The sequence below is a fragment of the Silene latifolia genome, chromosome Y, assembly GCF_048544455.1.
Source record: "Silene latifolia isolate original U9 population chromosome Y, ASM4854445v1, whole genome shotgun sequence".
Lineage (NCBI taxonomy): Eukaryota > Viridiplantae > Streptophyta > Magnoliopsida > Caryophyllales > Caryophyllaceae > Silene > Silene latifolia.
The window spans coordinates 55,595,934-55,613,234 of record NC_133538.1 but is presented as its reverse complement, the minus strand read 5'-3'; the positions used below and the strand labels follow the sequence as shown (position 1 = coordinate 55,613,234).

The following is a 17,301-nucleotide window of genomic DNA, read 5'->3' as shown; positions in this document are numbered from 1 at the left end:
CTAAGCGTCTTAAGATCGTCTCACATTCAGCTTAATAAGAAAATAAAACGAGATTAAAAGTTGTTACCTATTAATTACCGCTTGCTAATTCCATCTCCAAAAGTTCTTCCTCTTAATTTTTGATTTATTTCTCTGATTTAATAGGGTATTTATAGTGTAGGATTATAGAGAAAGCAAGGCCAAATAGGAAATTATTATAACTTACCTTATTCTAATTAGTATAGGAATTGTCATTACTATTATATTTTTATCATTATTATTATCATATGTTATTAATTTTACCATAACTAGGATTTCCTCACACAATATTTACTAATTTATTATTGTCATAACTTATTATTATTATTTATAATTATAATTACCTTTATATATTATTATTCCCAAATTAATTCCCGATACAAATCCCGATTATAGTCATACCAACTTAATAAGTTTTGGTCCAATAAATAATAGCACACGGCCCATATTATATTAGCTAAACCCAATTCCCGACTTGGATACTTAATTTATTATTTAATTAATGTCATATTATAATTACTATTAGAAATGTCTTTAATTAAATTACATAAATTACTTTCATAAATTATTATCAAAATACAGAGTATTACACTTATGCTAAATTCATGAAAGATATTGTGACGCGTAAGAGAGAGCTAAGTGAATTTGAGACTGTTTCATTTTTGGAAGAGTCTAGTAATTTGCTTTCAAATAAGGCTCCGCCTAAAATGAAAGACCCGGGTAGCTTCTCTATTACTTGTGTTATAGGCAATGTAGTTATTGATAAGGCTGTTTGTGATTTAGGAGCCAGCGTCAGTGTCATGCCCCTATCTATCTGCAAGAAATTGAATATAGATCATCTTAAATTGACTAATATTACCCTACAGATGGCTGATAGATCTATTAGGAGACCCTTGGGTGTCTTAGAGGATGTGCCTGTGAAAAAAGGCAAGTTCTTTATACCAGTAGATTTCATTATTTTAGACATAGCTGAGGACACTCGGACCCCAATTATATTAGGAAGACCGTTCCTTTGTACAACGGGGACCATTATTGATGTCAAACAAGGGCGTTTGACTCTTGCAGTAGGGGATGACGCGATTACTTTCAGTCTACCTAGCACTTTAGCTCGGCCAATGATAGAGGACACATGCTATTCTGTCGATATTATTGACGAGTCTATTTATGACTTTTGGGCGGGTTCTTTTACAAAGGACCTACTAGAAGCTCTTATGCTTTTGGATGAGTGTGCAGATAACCCAGATGACGATGGTGCTGTTTGGATTTGCTTAAGGATGCTTTAGAGGAGCGCGAACTCACCGATGCTGAGGGAGAGCATGTGGAACAGATGATCAGTACCCTTTGCTCCATTGAGATAAAGGTGCCTGAGCGTAAGCCTCTTCCCTCTCAACTAAAATATGTTTTCTTAGATGATACTGAGCAATATCCAGTCATTGTTAGTGCTAAGCTTGATAATGATCAGCTGACTTCTTTGTTAGTTGTACTTTAGAAAAACAGGAAAGCTTTGGGTTATTCCTTGGACGATATCAAGGGATTAGTCCCGATATCTGTATGCACAGGATAGAGCTGGAAGAAAATCACAAACCATGCAGACAGGGTCAGCGCCGGCTGAACCAGAAGATGCAAGATGGTGTGATGGCTGAGGTAATGAAGCTGCTTGATGCATGTATTATCTATTCTGTTGGTCATTCTAAGTGGGTGAGTCCAGTGCAGGTAGTCCCTAAGAAAGGAGGGACCACCGTGGTTAAGAATGACTAAAATTAATTAATACCTACTAGAGTAGTGACTGGATGGCGGATGTGTATAGACTACAGACAGCTGAATGTCGCCACCAAGAAAGATCACTTTCCCCTTCCTTTTATTAATCAAATGGTAGAATGGTTAGCTTCTCATAAGTTTTTCTTCTATCTAGACGGGTATTCAGGGTTCTTTCAGATCCCTATTCACCCAGATGATCAAGCTAAGACTACTTTTACTTGTCCTCAGGGCGTGTTTGCTTATCGCAGGATGCCTTTTGGTTTATGTAATGCCCCTGCCACCTTTTAAAGGTGCATGATGGGGATATTTTCAGAGTATATCGAGTCTATTATGGAAGTTTTCATGGACGATTTCAGTGTTTATGGAAGTGATTTTTCTAACTGTCTGTCTAACCTTGATAAAGTGTTGCAGCGCTGCCCTGAGGTTAATCTCGTTCTTAACTGGGAGAAGTTCCATTTCATGGTCAACAAGGGAGTTGTCTTAGAGCACTTAGTTTCTAATAGGGGAATAGAAGTTGATAAAGCAAAAGTGGAAGTGATTCAGCAATTACCCCCTCCTGTTAATGTTAAGGGAGTGAGGAGTTTCCTTGGTCACGCCGGCTTTTATCGCCGGTTTATCAAGGATTTCTCAAAAATTGCTAAACCACTTACACAGCTGCTACTTAAGGATGCCCTTTTTGTATTTACTGACGAGTGTCTTTCTGCTTTTAACAGGTTAAAGCTGGCGTTGGTCTCTGCGCCGATCATACAGCCTCCCGACTGGGATCTGCCGTTTGAGATAATGTGTGATGCCAGTGATTATGCACTAGGAGCGGTGCTAGGCCAACAGAAAGATAAAGCTTTAAATGCAATCTACTATGCGAGCCGAACTCTGGATGAGGCTCAAGTGAAGTACACCACCACTGAAAAGGAGCTGCTAGCTGTAGTTTATGCCTTAGAAAAAAAAAATTCTTATTTGATTGGGTCAGAAGTTACTGTTTTTACTAACCATGCAGCTTTGAGGCATCTCCTTGCTAAGAAGGAGGCTAAACCACGGCTATTGAGATGGATACTTCTTATCCAGGAGTTTAACTTGCAGATTAAAGATAAGAAAGGAGTTGAGAATGTTGTAGCTGATAATTTGTCACGACAAGAAGGGGAAGATTCTTTACCTATTGATGAGTCTTTTCCTGGTGATTCTTTATTTGCTATATTATCGTCTATTGTTAACCAAGAGCCTTGGTATGCAGATATAGCTAATTACATTGTCAGTGGCAAGCTGCCGCCTGACCTTTCTCATCAGCAGAGGAAGCGTTTTTTGTATAACGCTAAGCAGTATTTTTGGGATGATCCTTATTTGTTTAAGGAATGTGCAGACGGTCTCTAAAGACGGTGTATCCCGTAGTGGGAAGGCTAAGGTACTTCAGTTTGGTTTTTACTGGCCTTCTTTGTTTGATGATGCTAAGTCTTTTGTTTCAGCTTGTGATGCCTGCCAACGATCAGGGAACATTTCAAAGAGACATGAGATGCCACAAAATGGTATCTTAGAGGTTGAGGTTTTCGATGTCTGGGGCATTGATTTCCAAGGACTGTTCCCGTCGAGTAAAGGTAACAGGTACATTTTAGTAGCTGTAGATTATGTGTCGAAGTGGGTTGAGGCAATTGCCTCACCTCATTATGGTGCCAAGACCATGATAAAAATGTTTAAAAAGGTCATATTTCCCCGATTTGGTGTCCCTAGGGTCGTCATTAGTGATGGGGGAATGCACTTTAAAGAAAAGAAACTAACTTCCATTCTCTCTAAAGTTAGTGTTCAACACCGGCGTGGTTTGGGGTATCATCCCCAAACTAGTGGTCAAGTTGTGATCTCTAATCGCGAGCTTAAAGAAATCTTTTCTAAAGTAGTTTCTAAATCACGGAAGGACTGGAGTCTTAAATTAGAAGACACATTATGGGCCTATAGAACTGCCTTTAAGACACCGATTGGTGCATCACCTTATCGGTTAGTTTATGGGAAATCATGTCATTTACCTGTTGAGTTGGAATATAAGGCTTGGTGGGCAATTCGTGAGCTTAACTTTGATCCTAAGTAGTGTGGTCAGAATCGTCTTTTGCAGCTAGATGAATTGGAAGAGTTTAGGCTCAATGCCTATGATAGCTCACGCATTTACAAGGAAAAGACGAGAGATGGCATGACAAAAGAATTCTACCTCGGGAATTTTATGTAATGCAAAAGGTGTTGCTGGTTAATGCCCGACTGCAATTATTTCCTGGCAAGCTGAAGTCCAGGTGGAGTGGTCCTTATACAATGACAGTTGTTATTAAATTTGGATCCGTTGAACTAGAAAGCCCCGAGGGAAATCGGTTCAAGGTGAATGGGCAGTATGTGAAGCATTATCACGAGGCAAATGAAACAGACAATCATGTTGAAGTCCTGTACTTCGACGAGCTTGACGCGCCAGTTAATTGATGGCAGAAAAGGTCGTGCGGGACCTCTTAAACCTGCGCTCTCCGGGAGGCAGCCCGGACCGTTTTGTTGTATTTTTGTTGAACTTTTTCCTTCACATTTAGCTTTTTGTTGAACTTTAAACGTTGTTTTATGCACCCTTTGTATTTCCCTTGCTCTTTACTCGTGGTTTGCTGGTGCAATTTAGTCGATCGAGTAGTTTTTCTACTCGATCGAGCACATTTGAGTTGAGAATCACTCGATCGAGTAACATATGTACTCGATCGACAAGCTGCAAATTCACGTCCACTCGATCGAGCCCTTTTGACACCAATTCACTCGATCGAGCTGTTCCAAGCTACTCGATCGAGTTGTTTCATCTTCCAGCTGCTTCTTTTCGTCTGTTGAGCTACTGCTAGGTTTCCTTTGACCTCTCATGTTCATGGTCGGTTTGGGGAGGTCCCTCTTCATGACGTTTTGTAAGTTTTCCGACTTCACTTATCCTTTTCTCCTTAGTTTGCATTTCTTTCCCTATTTTTGGTACAATGAGGGCATTGTACGGTTTAGTTTGGGGAGGTATGCATCCATATCTGTGTCTGCATGTTTTCCTTGCATTTCTGTTTGCACATTTATTTACTTCCGCATGCATTGTCGTTCTTAAATTCAAAAATTCACAAAACTTTCAAAAATTGTTTAATTTGAGTCGGAACGTTTGAACTTTGACGCTATATTGAATCCTTACCTCAGCCTTGCATATTCTTGACATTTAGTTGGCATGATAATGTGCATGATCTACGAGTTTTTGTTTCTCTCTTATCTGAACGAATAGACTTGACTCATATATTGGCAAGCTACATTACATTCTGAGGTTAGAGCTCTACAAACTGGTGACATTCATGACCGGTTTCATTTAGGATGTGAGTAGTACTCTCTGTAAAGCATGTAACATTAATTTGCATAAGCATGAGTCTAGTCTTCTTTACACTTGTATGCATTCGGTCTATGGATGGTTACACATGTTAGGAGAGGCAGTTCCCTTTATGTCATTCTACCCATGAGCCTTACATAGCCAATTGCCCTTTTTGTCCTACTAGCTACAAACTATAATCTTTCCTACCCTAGCCAAGCTAGTAATGAGTAGCTGTTTGGAATGCTTCACTGCAGTCTAGTTATATATCTGATTTCAAAAGTTGGTGGAAGAATCGAAGGGAATGAATAAGGAAATGCTGAAAAAAATGAATGAAAAATGAAAAAAAAAAGAAAAAAAAATTAGAAATATGTAAAAAGAGTTGAAAGAAAGAAAAATCATATGCGAAAGACGGAAAAAATTGTATGGATGATTTTCACTCCCATGGCCTATTTATATTTTATGGGGAGTTGACAAGTTTATGGTGTATTGTGAGTTGAGTGCATTGAATTTGTATTGTTCTGTATTATTATATTGAGTACGAAGTTGAGATACAGTTTCATAATTTGGATCCATATTGCTAGTTTGGCTACTAACTCCACATATCCAAATTCATCTTAGCCCCTTCTTACCCATTACCTCACTTACCCAAATGTAAGTCCTCGGCATGTGTCTTGGTCATTAGTATGGTTGGAATGCGTATGTACGGTTGTAGAGACTTTATTCATGTTAACTGCATGCATGTTCTTATAGGTCGAGTTTAGGTGAGTGTCTTTACTTCTTTCTATCTTTCACTTATATACTCACCTGGTGCCTGAATTTGAGTGATGAGCGACCCATGAGAGTTCGATATCTTTGAGTCTTTCAAGGTCGACGGTTTAGTAAGTTTGAAACATTGATTTAACTCGTTTGCACTTATCATTTGCCACTTTGTTAGTTGTTGCATTAAACTGGTTTTGGTGGATGATTTCTAGCTAATGCGTTGGTCCCGTTCCACTGTTTTTTTCTTAGTTGCATTCATAGTTTGCTTGGGGACAAGCAAAGGTTTGGTTTGGGGAGATTTGATGCGTGTATTTTATATAAGGTTTTTACCTCCTTTTTACACGCATTTCTATACTGTTTTACGTGGCATCTAGCTACAAATACGCCCGAATAGTCTAATTTGGTTCGTTTTGTGTAAATTGCAGGAATAGACCGAGAAGATAAATCGAGCCTAAACTCGTTCTATTTGCATGCATTTATGGAGAACAAGGAATCGGAGCTTGGAGTCTATCACTTTGAGAACGCGTGAGCTGGTTTCGGAAGGTGTCTTAGTGCCTAAACGTGCCAAAATAGCTCGATCGACTACTTTTCCAGTCGATCGAATGCTTTATATCATGAAGATTACACGATCGAGTAACATTTCTACTCGATCGAGAAGGCATTACAAGGAGTTACTTGATCGAGTGGTTTATTTCCACTCGATCGAAGGGATTACTGCTTAATTACTCGATCGAGCGGTTTAGTTCCACTCGATCGAGTGGTTTGCTTTATATTTGTATTTTTCTGCCTATTTTCGTATGGGCTTTTGTAATTAAGCTTTGGATTAGGTTTAAGGGGGATAATTTCGTGTGCTACTAAAAGGGGTAGACTACGTAACTCTTCCGCATTCACTTCTACTTCATCTTTTTCCACTGCTTCTTTCATTTTACTCTTCTACTACTCTTTCCTACTCGGATTCGGAATTGTAATCGGTATTATTACTCCCTTTATTTCTTAATCGTAATTGCTTCTTGAATTCTCCTTTTCTCTTATTGCTTTTATTATTGCCTTATTCGATCCCCCTGTTTTCATTATTAACATATTTAATTTTCATTATCTATATATTATCATTGTTGATTCGATAGTAATGTGTAGCTAATTCCCTTTTGCTAAGGCTAGGGAACCCAAGATTATGAAGGAAGAGTAATTGAATTATTAGGTTAATGCTTGTGTAGTCCTTGTTGTTAATCGCTGCACTTAAATGTATTTGTCTAATTGAGTCGACGCAATTAGGCATTTAAATCATAGTAAACCTTGACCTGGACTGGAAGGTTGGAAATGGTGAGACTCGTAGCGAACATTAGGGCACCGTAGTGAGGGCGGAAGCTAAGCTATTTGTGCTTTAGGGCGAATTGAGACCGGAAGGAGATATTCACTGCCCCTTTGACCATACTTGCATTGACCTGAGACCTAGATTGCTTGATTGAATGATCATGGTGAACCGACTGTCTTAGCTGCTTTTTCCTTCTCTGCTTAATCTTTATTCTCCTGCCTTTTTCTCTTTCTCATTCTCATTATTTTAAAACAACTCGATTAAAACCCCCCAAATCGATTACCGTAACGAACTTAGACAAAGTTGACATTTTCCCATCTCCCTGTGGAGATCGACCCGACTTCCCTAGCAATATTAGTTAGAGCCTATTGGTATTTTTGATAGGTATACGACTACCCTGTCATTTTGCACTCGGAACATCATGTGAACCGAGGTAATAGGGACTAAGAGGATCGATTTTTGGTGTGGAGGTGTCGGCATCACCAGCCATGGTGACGGAACGTAGGATCTTCGTGATGGAAAAATTTTTAGGGTAAATTTTTTGTGAGAAGAGAGTTCCCTGATACCATGTTAAGGAGATATGAGGGGAATAACTGATTGGTTTTAGAGTGGAACCCTCTTAGGCCTCTGTTGTGGACTCTTTCTCCCCCGTTTGGGTGCGGCCCAGGCCCGTTGTTGAATTTAACAATATCAATTCACAATAAAGAGGAACAACCAACGACTCGTCAGAAATAGGGTTCTCCTCATGTTTGGCGAGCAAAGGAAGCCAAAATGCATTGTACCTAAAAAACGTAACATTGTACTTCAAAAATCGAGAACAATATTATCTCAACGATCAATTGATTGTTCAGAATTAGAGATAGAAGTTGGCGTGCGGGCCGTTGGGCTGGCAAGCCCAGCACGGCTGACGACCCATTTTAGCACGACACAGAATTGGTACCGCACGCTATGGGTCGTGCATCGGCTGCCATTTTCATTTGACTGGTACGACACGACAAACCTGGGAACAACACGCTCGGGCACGCTAAAAATAGAAAGAAATTGGGTTAAAGTGGAAGAATTGTTAAGGCACGCTCAAGCACGGCATAACGGCACGACACAACACGCGTGGGGTGCCATTTTTATTTGACTAGCACAATACAGCACGACACGAAGTCCACTTTTATGGGCCTTGGCCGTGTCATTTTCGCCTCCAGACACGGTGGGCCGGCACGAGACACGGGCCAGTCTCATCTCTATTCAGAATGCAAAAAGCTCAACCAATTTATTTATATCATTTTTATTTTATTAAATTATAATGCACGATGAGGTTATAGAGGAAGATAAGGACATTTCACCTGTTGGCAGCCCTTTGTAATGCATGATCTTCAAACAGGAAACGATTACGGTGTTCCACGACATCAAGAAATTTCAGATGAGTTTTGGCAGCCTGAATAAGATCAATACTTATTATAATGTTTTGTGCTACGGCCTATGCTTTCGCTTGTCTGTTTTCCATCATCATGTCCTAACCAACCATCGAAACCAGATGTTGATATGTGATCAATGTATTACAAGACTACAAAGCTTAAGTATAGTTCTATTATAATTTGACCCTTCAAATTGACCTTTATAACGACGACGGTACACAACACTTTGACGCTCTATTTTAGAGAGGAGACGATATTACTTTAAAAGACACCTGTTGTAACGGAGGCGTCCCGTTACCCAAATAGTTAATTGATAAGGCGATAAGAACAATAAATAACGAATGTAAAAGTTGACACAAAGATTTACGTGGTTCACCAGTAAAATAACTGGCTACATCCACCCGAGATCAAATTTCACTATGTGGAGAAAATAGTACAACAGTAAACCGGTACACACGCGCTCAATATGAGCCAAAAGTATACCCTATTCTACCAACAAATATAGTAGTAGTCTCAAAGGAACAAAAGAGACTACCCCAATAAGACGAAGGACAAATAATCTTGAGGCCTAACAAGATCTGAACAAACTCCTCCGATCTTCAAAGACAGATGAACACCAATAATAGAGCCCGGAACAAACTGGGTTTTCTTCTTCAGAAGGAACCTCACAAATCGACCCTCTTTATTGTGCTCTCAAATCTCTCTCTTAATTAACCTAGAATAAAACTTGGGTCTTTATATATTTATTCCACCAAAGATAAAATATCTAGGCTAATAAGAAACACAAAATCTCATTGAAGACAGCACGTATCCGTCACTTTGGAGTGACGGATACCATTTCCTCTCACAAATGACCCAAATAAAGGAGAGAGGGAAGCACATGGGGGTGCCCCCACCTTGTCCCCCCTATCCGTTTTGTGAGTGGCATTACCCGTCACTTGCTCTGACCCGTCTTCAGCAAGACTAACTGAATAAGAAATACGACTAATAGGAAACTAAATAATTAATTTCCGAAACAAACACAACTTACGTACGAAGCCAAATCGCAATACAAAGTCCCCCAAAGTTGGAAAGTGGCAGGACCCACTTAATATCCAACACCAAGTCTTAGAACGTGGAAACTGGAAACTAAGTCAAAAGAGTAACAGAATGCTTAAAACCTTAAGTCAGCTACTCACGCTACTAATGGAAGTTACGGGCATGCTTTCTTTGTCTCGCCTTCTTTTGTTTGTCTCGCCTTATCTTAATCCGTCTTCGACAAAAATTCAAGACACAAATTCCGAACAAATCTCCACCTTAACTTGAATTACCCAAAAGCGAACTAAACCAAAAATGAGCCAAAGACAAACCAGCTTCAACAGAGTTGATCCTCAAGTCACTACCTGTCCCGATAGTCTCCACTTGACTTGAACACAACCCGCTTTTTGGCTTATAGCAAATCCGGGTTAAGGACATAAAGAGGTTAAGGACATAAAGAGGTTAAGGACATAAAGAGCTAGGCTTAGGACAAACGAACCAAGTGTACAACAAATGTGACCAATATACGAAGTACCCAATGTAGTAAGCTGAAAACTGCCAGTTGTACTAAGTACCCAACATATCTTCATATCAATAGGAAGGTCAAACGTAGCAAACTCCAAAGAGGACAAAAGCTACCAAATGCCAACACAAATATATAAGATACCCTATGTCACTATGATGAAACGGTGTACCAATACAACACACAAGACTCCAAAACAAAATCTCCTCCAAACTATATGGCTAAATGTACCGTCGTATCAAGCTGTCCTAAAAACAACACAAATGCCACGAACAAAACAAATGTCTCATTTGAGTAAACTAGGTGTCATGACCACCACAAAAAAATGCCTACACCAAAGCAACAAAACTCAAGTCTAAACCAAACAAAAGCAAACATTCTAAGTGAGCACAAATTACCTCCATCAAAGGTACAAATTGTTAGACAAGATAGTCCAACCCAAAAGTTCCAAAGAATAAACTCCCGTCGAAGTTTCAAATGATCCCTTACGAGGTCCCAAACAGCTCTCTTTCAAGAGCCACAAACAGCTCCACCTGGAGCCTTAAACCACCCCACCTCTTGGGCCGCAAATCGCCTCATTGAGGCGAAGAGACAAACCTAGATAGCCTGTCTTGAGAACCCTGTAGCTTGACCTGTACCGGAATAGACTCCACCTTATTGTCAACGCTACCATTCTTTCTAAAGCTATCCAAACCCGAATTATCTAGAATATCACCAAGTGACCCAAACTCGATGTGCTTCAAAGTATCATTCACATATCCACGTTGTATATGCCCCAACTTAGACTCGAGAGAGACAGAAGAATGATTACCTGATGCTCCAACAGTCAACATAGTGCCTTGAAGGACATAAACAGTTCCTTCCTTAACACCACTCCAAGTACTAGAAGAACCCTTACCAACACACACCAATCTACCATCACCTTTAAAACTGTAGCCCTGATCAACTAACATCCCATGTGATACAAGATTTCTCTTCAAACGTGGAACATGCCTAACACCTTCTAGGAAGACAACAACACCATCACATGTCCTAACCCGAATAGTCCCAACTCCAAACACCTCACAAATAGACCCATCACCCATGGCAACATTAGCCCCATGTGAAGCTTCATAAGAAGTAAACCATTCCCTAAACGGACACATATGATAAACGCAGCCCATATCCAAAATTCAACAACCCGAAGAACGTAGAACAACATCAACAACGAGAGCATAATCTTCCTGAAAATCGTATTTAGCAACCTTTTGTGCAACAGCAGAAACACCAGCTTCCTTCAACTTAGGACACTAATTTTTCCAATGACCGGTTCCTTGCAGTAATTGTAGACATTCTTACGAGGACCCTTAGACTTGGCTTTACCCTTACTAGAACCCTCCGAATTAACAACAAACCCTACAGGACTACTGTCTACAACACCACCTGACGCTACTCGGCGCAAATCTCTAGTGTGAAGCGCTGACCTCACCTCCTCTAGAGTCAAAGAATCTTTACCAACAACAAACGGCTCCACAAAAGTCTCAAACGAATTTGGCAAAGAAACTAACAAAATTAAGGCAGCATCCTCATCATCTACCTTAACATCTAAATTACGTAAATCAAGTAAAATAGAGTTAAGACGGTATAGATGGTCCTTGAGAGACGTACCTTCTTGCATACAAAGACCAAACAAACGCTGCTTAAGAAGCAACTTAGCGTCATATAAAAAGATTCCAACTTCAACCACAAACCTATAGCAGTTTCCTCATTGGCAACCTCAACCATAACGTGATCAGATACACATAACAGAATTAAAGAATGAGCCTTCTCCATCAAGACTACCTCTGCATCTGTCTTTGCTGCAACAGACGAAGTACCTGCTGAATTTGCCTTTGAGATAACAGACCAAACGCTTTGCTGTCTAAGCAAAGCTCTCATCTTTAACTGCCACAGCCCAAAACTATTTCTCCCAGTGAACTTTTCAACACTCAAAACATTCGTAGACGACATCTTTTCACCTGAAAAACAAGAAACCCAAATAACGCCTAAAAGAGAACTAATGCGGAAGCAGATCCCAAATCACAACCTTAGCTCTGATACCAATTGTTGTAACGGAGGTGTCCCGTTACCCAAATAGTTAATTAATAAGATGATAAGAACAATAAATAACTAATGTAAAAGTTGATACAAAGATTTACGTGGTTCACCAGTAAAATAACTGGCTACGTCCACCCTGCGTGGAGATCAAATTTCACTATGTTGAGAAAATAGTACAACAGTAGACCGGTACACACACGCTCAATATGAGCCAAAAGTATACCCTATTCTACCAACAAATATAGTAGTCTCAAAGCAACAAAAGAGACTACCCCAATAAGACGAAGGACAAATAATCTTGAGGCCTACCAAGATCTGAACAAACTCTTCCGATCTTCAAAGACAGATGAACACCAATAATAGAGCCCGGAACAAACTGAGTTTTCTTCTTCAGAAGGAACCTCACAAATCGATCCTCTTTATTGTGCTCTCAAATCTCTCTCTTAATTAACCTAGAATAAAACTTGGGTCTTTATATATTTATTCCACCCAAGATAAAATATCTAGGCTAATAAGAAATACGAGTAATAGGAAACTAAATAATTAATTTCCGAAACAAACACAACTTACGTACGAAGCCAAAACGCAATACGAAGTCTCCCAAAGTTGAAAAGTGGCAGGACCCACTTAATATCCAACACCAAGTCTTAAAACGTGGAAACTGGAAACTAAGTCAAAAGAGTATCAGAATGCTTAAAACCTTAAGTCAGCTACTCACGCTAATAATGGAAGTTAAGGGCATGCGTTCTTTGTCTCGCCTTCTTTCTTTGCCTCGCCTTATCTTAAACCGTCTTCAACACAAATTCAATACACAAATTCCTAACAATACCAATATTTGCCCTTTGACACAAGCACAAGTTACCGCATGCAACCTAGTCACAGTAACTAAGCTACATATTTTTTCAAATCTTTTATTAATACTTTACATATTTTTTCAAAAATAATTAATACCGAGCCTATCCCATTTATATCGTCCTCATTTGAGTTTGTTGTATATTGATAATTACATCCGTCACAACCACAGATTGTGAGTATGAGGTCGATGCGGGATAAAGTAAAGCTGTAAAGAGTATTGCTTATAAGTCTTAAATTACGTCTGGAAAATTCAAAACTCAGTATAATCACGAATTCTTGTTTAAGATGTGAATACCGTCTTAAACTTAAAACGGGTTAAATTACTTAAAAAGGACATATAAGACAAAAGCACAATGCCTAGATATTAACAAAATCAAATAACTTGCCCTATCTACTCAAGTGAGATACTAGTTAATTTGGCTAGTTTTATTCTTAAGATGGATAGGTCTGTATGCAGAGAGACTAATTGCAGTTTAATACCTATAAATAGTAATGTGAGAATAACAGTTAGAGATAACAATGAGGATGATATGGATCTGGTGAAGCCCGTGAAGGCATATTATCATATCCATTTACTAATTTTTCATCCATCCATATCCATGTCTGTTTAATATTTTTTTGTCGCTCCAAGACAAATCCACAAGGTAAATATGAAATAATGGATATCCATCCGTTCCATATATTCATCCGTACAAAGTTTACCTTCATCATTTTTCAAGATTAACAAATCGTGAACTTAAATAAAGTTAAAATAAGTCACTAGTAAAAAATAAAAACAATCAAATTTCATATAATTGGGGCTAACTTTTGTAACTTGAAATTTATATAGAATAGAAAATGAAGAGATAAAAAACATAAAATAGAAAGTGTTAAACTCGATGAATATATGTTTTATCTAGTTTTTGTTGTTTTTTATGTTGAAATGGTTTCTTTTATCCATGGGCAGTGACTTAATGGGTATCAATGTTGTTGTGCGGAAGCGTGAATATCCCGTGTTGGGCCTTTGCTGCGCCGGTGTCCACTGTCCATAATAGTACGATATTGTCCGCTTTGGGCCAAGCCCTCGCGGATTTACTCTTGGCTCCTTCCCAAAAGGCCTCGTACTATTATATTTTGTAGACACTTATAAAGATGAGCTTTCATCATTATTCTACCAATGTGGGACAAGGGTTTGCACCCTAATAAATGTATTGGGCGTATAAGTATTTATAGAAACTTTAATTTTCGCACTTAACCTAATAATTGTTGGTTTTGTCTATCATGGCGAAAAGAGGATTGGAATGTCTTACCCCCGAAGATTTATACAATAAAAAAAAGTAAAATAAAATGGAAATTGTTATGAAATTCATTGAGTTTAATTTCCACTTGATCAAATAACCCAAAAACTCAGTTATTTCAACTCAGTCAAATGATTTTTCAAATTGGTCAATTAAAAACGGATTAAAACAAATAAATAGTTTACTAGAATTTGGATTATTGAATTTAAGAAAAAAAAAAACTGCTAATGTGTATAAAAATTCATTTTTATAAAAAATAAAAATGAATGACATGTACATTAATTTAGGTTGGATATATGCAGGGTGGTATAAAGATGGATGATTTATAATACATATCCCATCCTATGTTCATTTATATTCATATCCTACCCTATTTTCACACGAAAATCATCATTCATGCTTGCCCTATTTAATTTAGGGTGGATGGCTATACACTAAATGAGACATCCCTGTTAACAAATAACAATGACTCCTTATAAAAATTTCTTTAGAAATTAAAGAAATAAAGTGAAAATCAAGAAAATCCGAAGTTAGTATTTAAAAAATATATATAGTTCCTGAAACTCATTCGGAGTTTATGAGTAAAGGTAGTCTCTTATGTATGTGCAGCGTTTATCCAATATATATATATCCAGTAAAAAGGAACAGCTAGAAAATCTAAAATATGGTCCTTGTAGAAACATAAAAGAGAGTGAAGAAGAAGATGAAATTCACAACCTTAATTACCAAAAGATGGTCAAAGAACAAAATAATACTTACAATGATATTAATTTCTCTCTCAATGCAATATCACTTCAAATTTTTTTTGATGTATATTGCTGTACCTCAAAGCAGTGTCAGTGTACTGCCTTTTATAGTAGTGCTTGTTAATGTTAGTAACGTACTGTGCTAGTGGGAAAACATGTAGAATGTGATTCTAAAAAACCTATTGACGAAATTGCCCCTGTAACTGATGGGTTTAAGAACTTAACGGACTTTAAAAGCCAGAATTCGCGGACTTTCTAACAGCTATGTAGAGTGTAAAATGTAAGTATGGGGATAATTTTCCATATCAGGGAGAACATTGCTATTCCTCATGAGTTTGATCACTTTTTGTTATCTGTTCTATCCAAATTAAAGGTTACATTCTCTTTTCAGAAGTCAAATAGAGGGTGAAAATTACGGTTAAAGTACCATCTCAATTCTCAAAGACCCTAAAGCAAGTGTGTAGATACCCGTATCCGTCGATATTGGAATTTATAGAGAATCCGACAAACACTCGATGATGATAGGACACATGTATTCATTACTTGTCATTGTCTTTATTTGGAACTCGTTTTACGATGTAGAATGGGCGTCGTCGATGAAATATTTTATCAATTTAAATGATATTTAAATTAATGCTTTTTAAAGTGAATTCATTTTATTGTTTTAATTTGAATTTATTTTCTTAAGTTTATTTTATTGAGAATAAAATGGATATTTGATTTGAAAAACCTTTCTTAAGTTATTTGAGTTGAAAAATCAACTTAAATCGTTTTATAAACCGTATTTGAAGAACTCGATTTTTACAACGATTTTATACGCGATTTTGAGCTCGTTTTCAACTCGATTTGAGCACGATTTTCGAAGCAAACTCAAGCCAACTCTTGACTCATAACCCAGCCCATCACTCACCCTCATAACCAGGCCCTAACCCCTTCTACAAACCCGTCCTAAACACTCCCCAAACAGCCCGCACAACCAACCCTTTCCCTTACCCGTGTTCAGCATTGCCAAGCCCCAAACCCGCTCCAAACGCCACTTAAACCCGTGCCCATTAACCCTAAACCATACCCTAGTATACTAACCATATTACCTTAGCTTAACCACCAAGCAAACCCCACATACAAACCCTAAAAACCCCACGAAATAGCTGATGGACAACAGCTATGCAAACCGAGTCCAAGGTCTCTTAACCCTATCAAACCCTACTTTAACTCTCTATAAATATCTCCCCTATGCCATAAATTCATTCCTCTAAGTTCTCCATACATACTACCGTCACTCACCAGCATTAATATCCAAAAACAAACCCTAATTGCCTCTCAAAACTCTCGACAAAACCGAGACATCCAAACTGAGAAACAGTTTGTGTCTCTCTCGAAATACCATTCGTTTCCCCTTCAAATATCCATTAAAAGTCGCGTTTCTTGTTCCTAATTAACCATATAACACCCATCTACATCTTAGACAAATATTCACGAGCCAAATTGACCTTGAGAGTACACGAATCCCTTCGAAACACAGAGTGTCATACACTCTGTTTTCGCGGCTTTTCCTGTCTGTCCAGTTCTGTTTGTGCTCATTTTTCGTGCCCAATAACTCAGAACGAGCGTGGTTTGCTTTATGATCTTTATTCTAATCTATTTCTAGTTTTCAAAACATCTTTTAAATCTAATTTTCACCGTGAAACGAGTGAGAAATTGCAGTTTGAAAGTTGCTGTCCAGATTTACAAAAAACGTGTTTGTTGCTTTGTTCCTTCGTCGACGCCGGCCTCTCGAGATAAAATCTACGATCGATTACGACCCAATATGGTGTCAAAGATACCTGTAGGTTGAGGGTACATCAAATCATCCTCTTCTCTCTTTTATTTCGTTCTTTTTATGTTTGTTTTTTCATTGTTCGTTTTACATTGTTTATCGTTTTGCGTCGTTTGATATCATTAACTATGAAACTAGTTTAGTCTGAGTATTATTTAAAGTACCACCATGAACACCTGCGTTGACTTGAGTCGGGAAAGAAATCCGCCACATCGGTCGGTCGTATCCCCTTTCTCATTTACATATCCTCGTGTTCAAGGTAGGGCATTAATAAAATGGATTCTAACTTCGTTCCTCGCTTTTGACCCCTCGCTTGTTTCGTTCAACTCGACCTGCCCTAGGACCCTTCGCATGTTAGTTAGACCTCTAATTGTTAACATATGACTCATTTAGACAAGATT

The 17,301-nt window shown here is 38.3% G+C and overlaps 1 pseudogene; it reads right to left on the bottom strand.

Moving 5' to 3' along the window:
- The window catches only part of LOC141628084 (glycine-rich domain-containing protein 1-like), a 40,694-nt pseudogene extending 32,015 nt beyond the window's left edge, over positions 1–8,679 (bottom strand).
- Between the last annotated feature and the right edge of the window lie 8,622 nt (positions 8,680–17,301).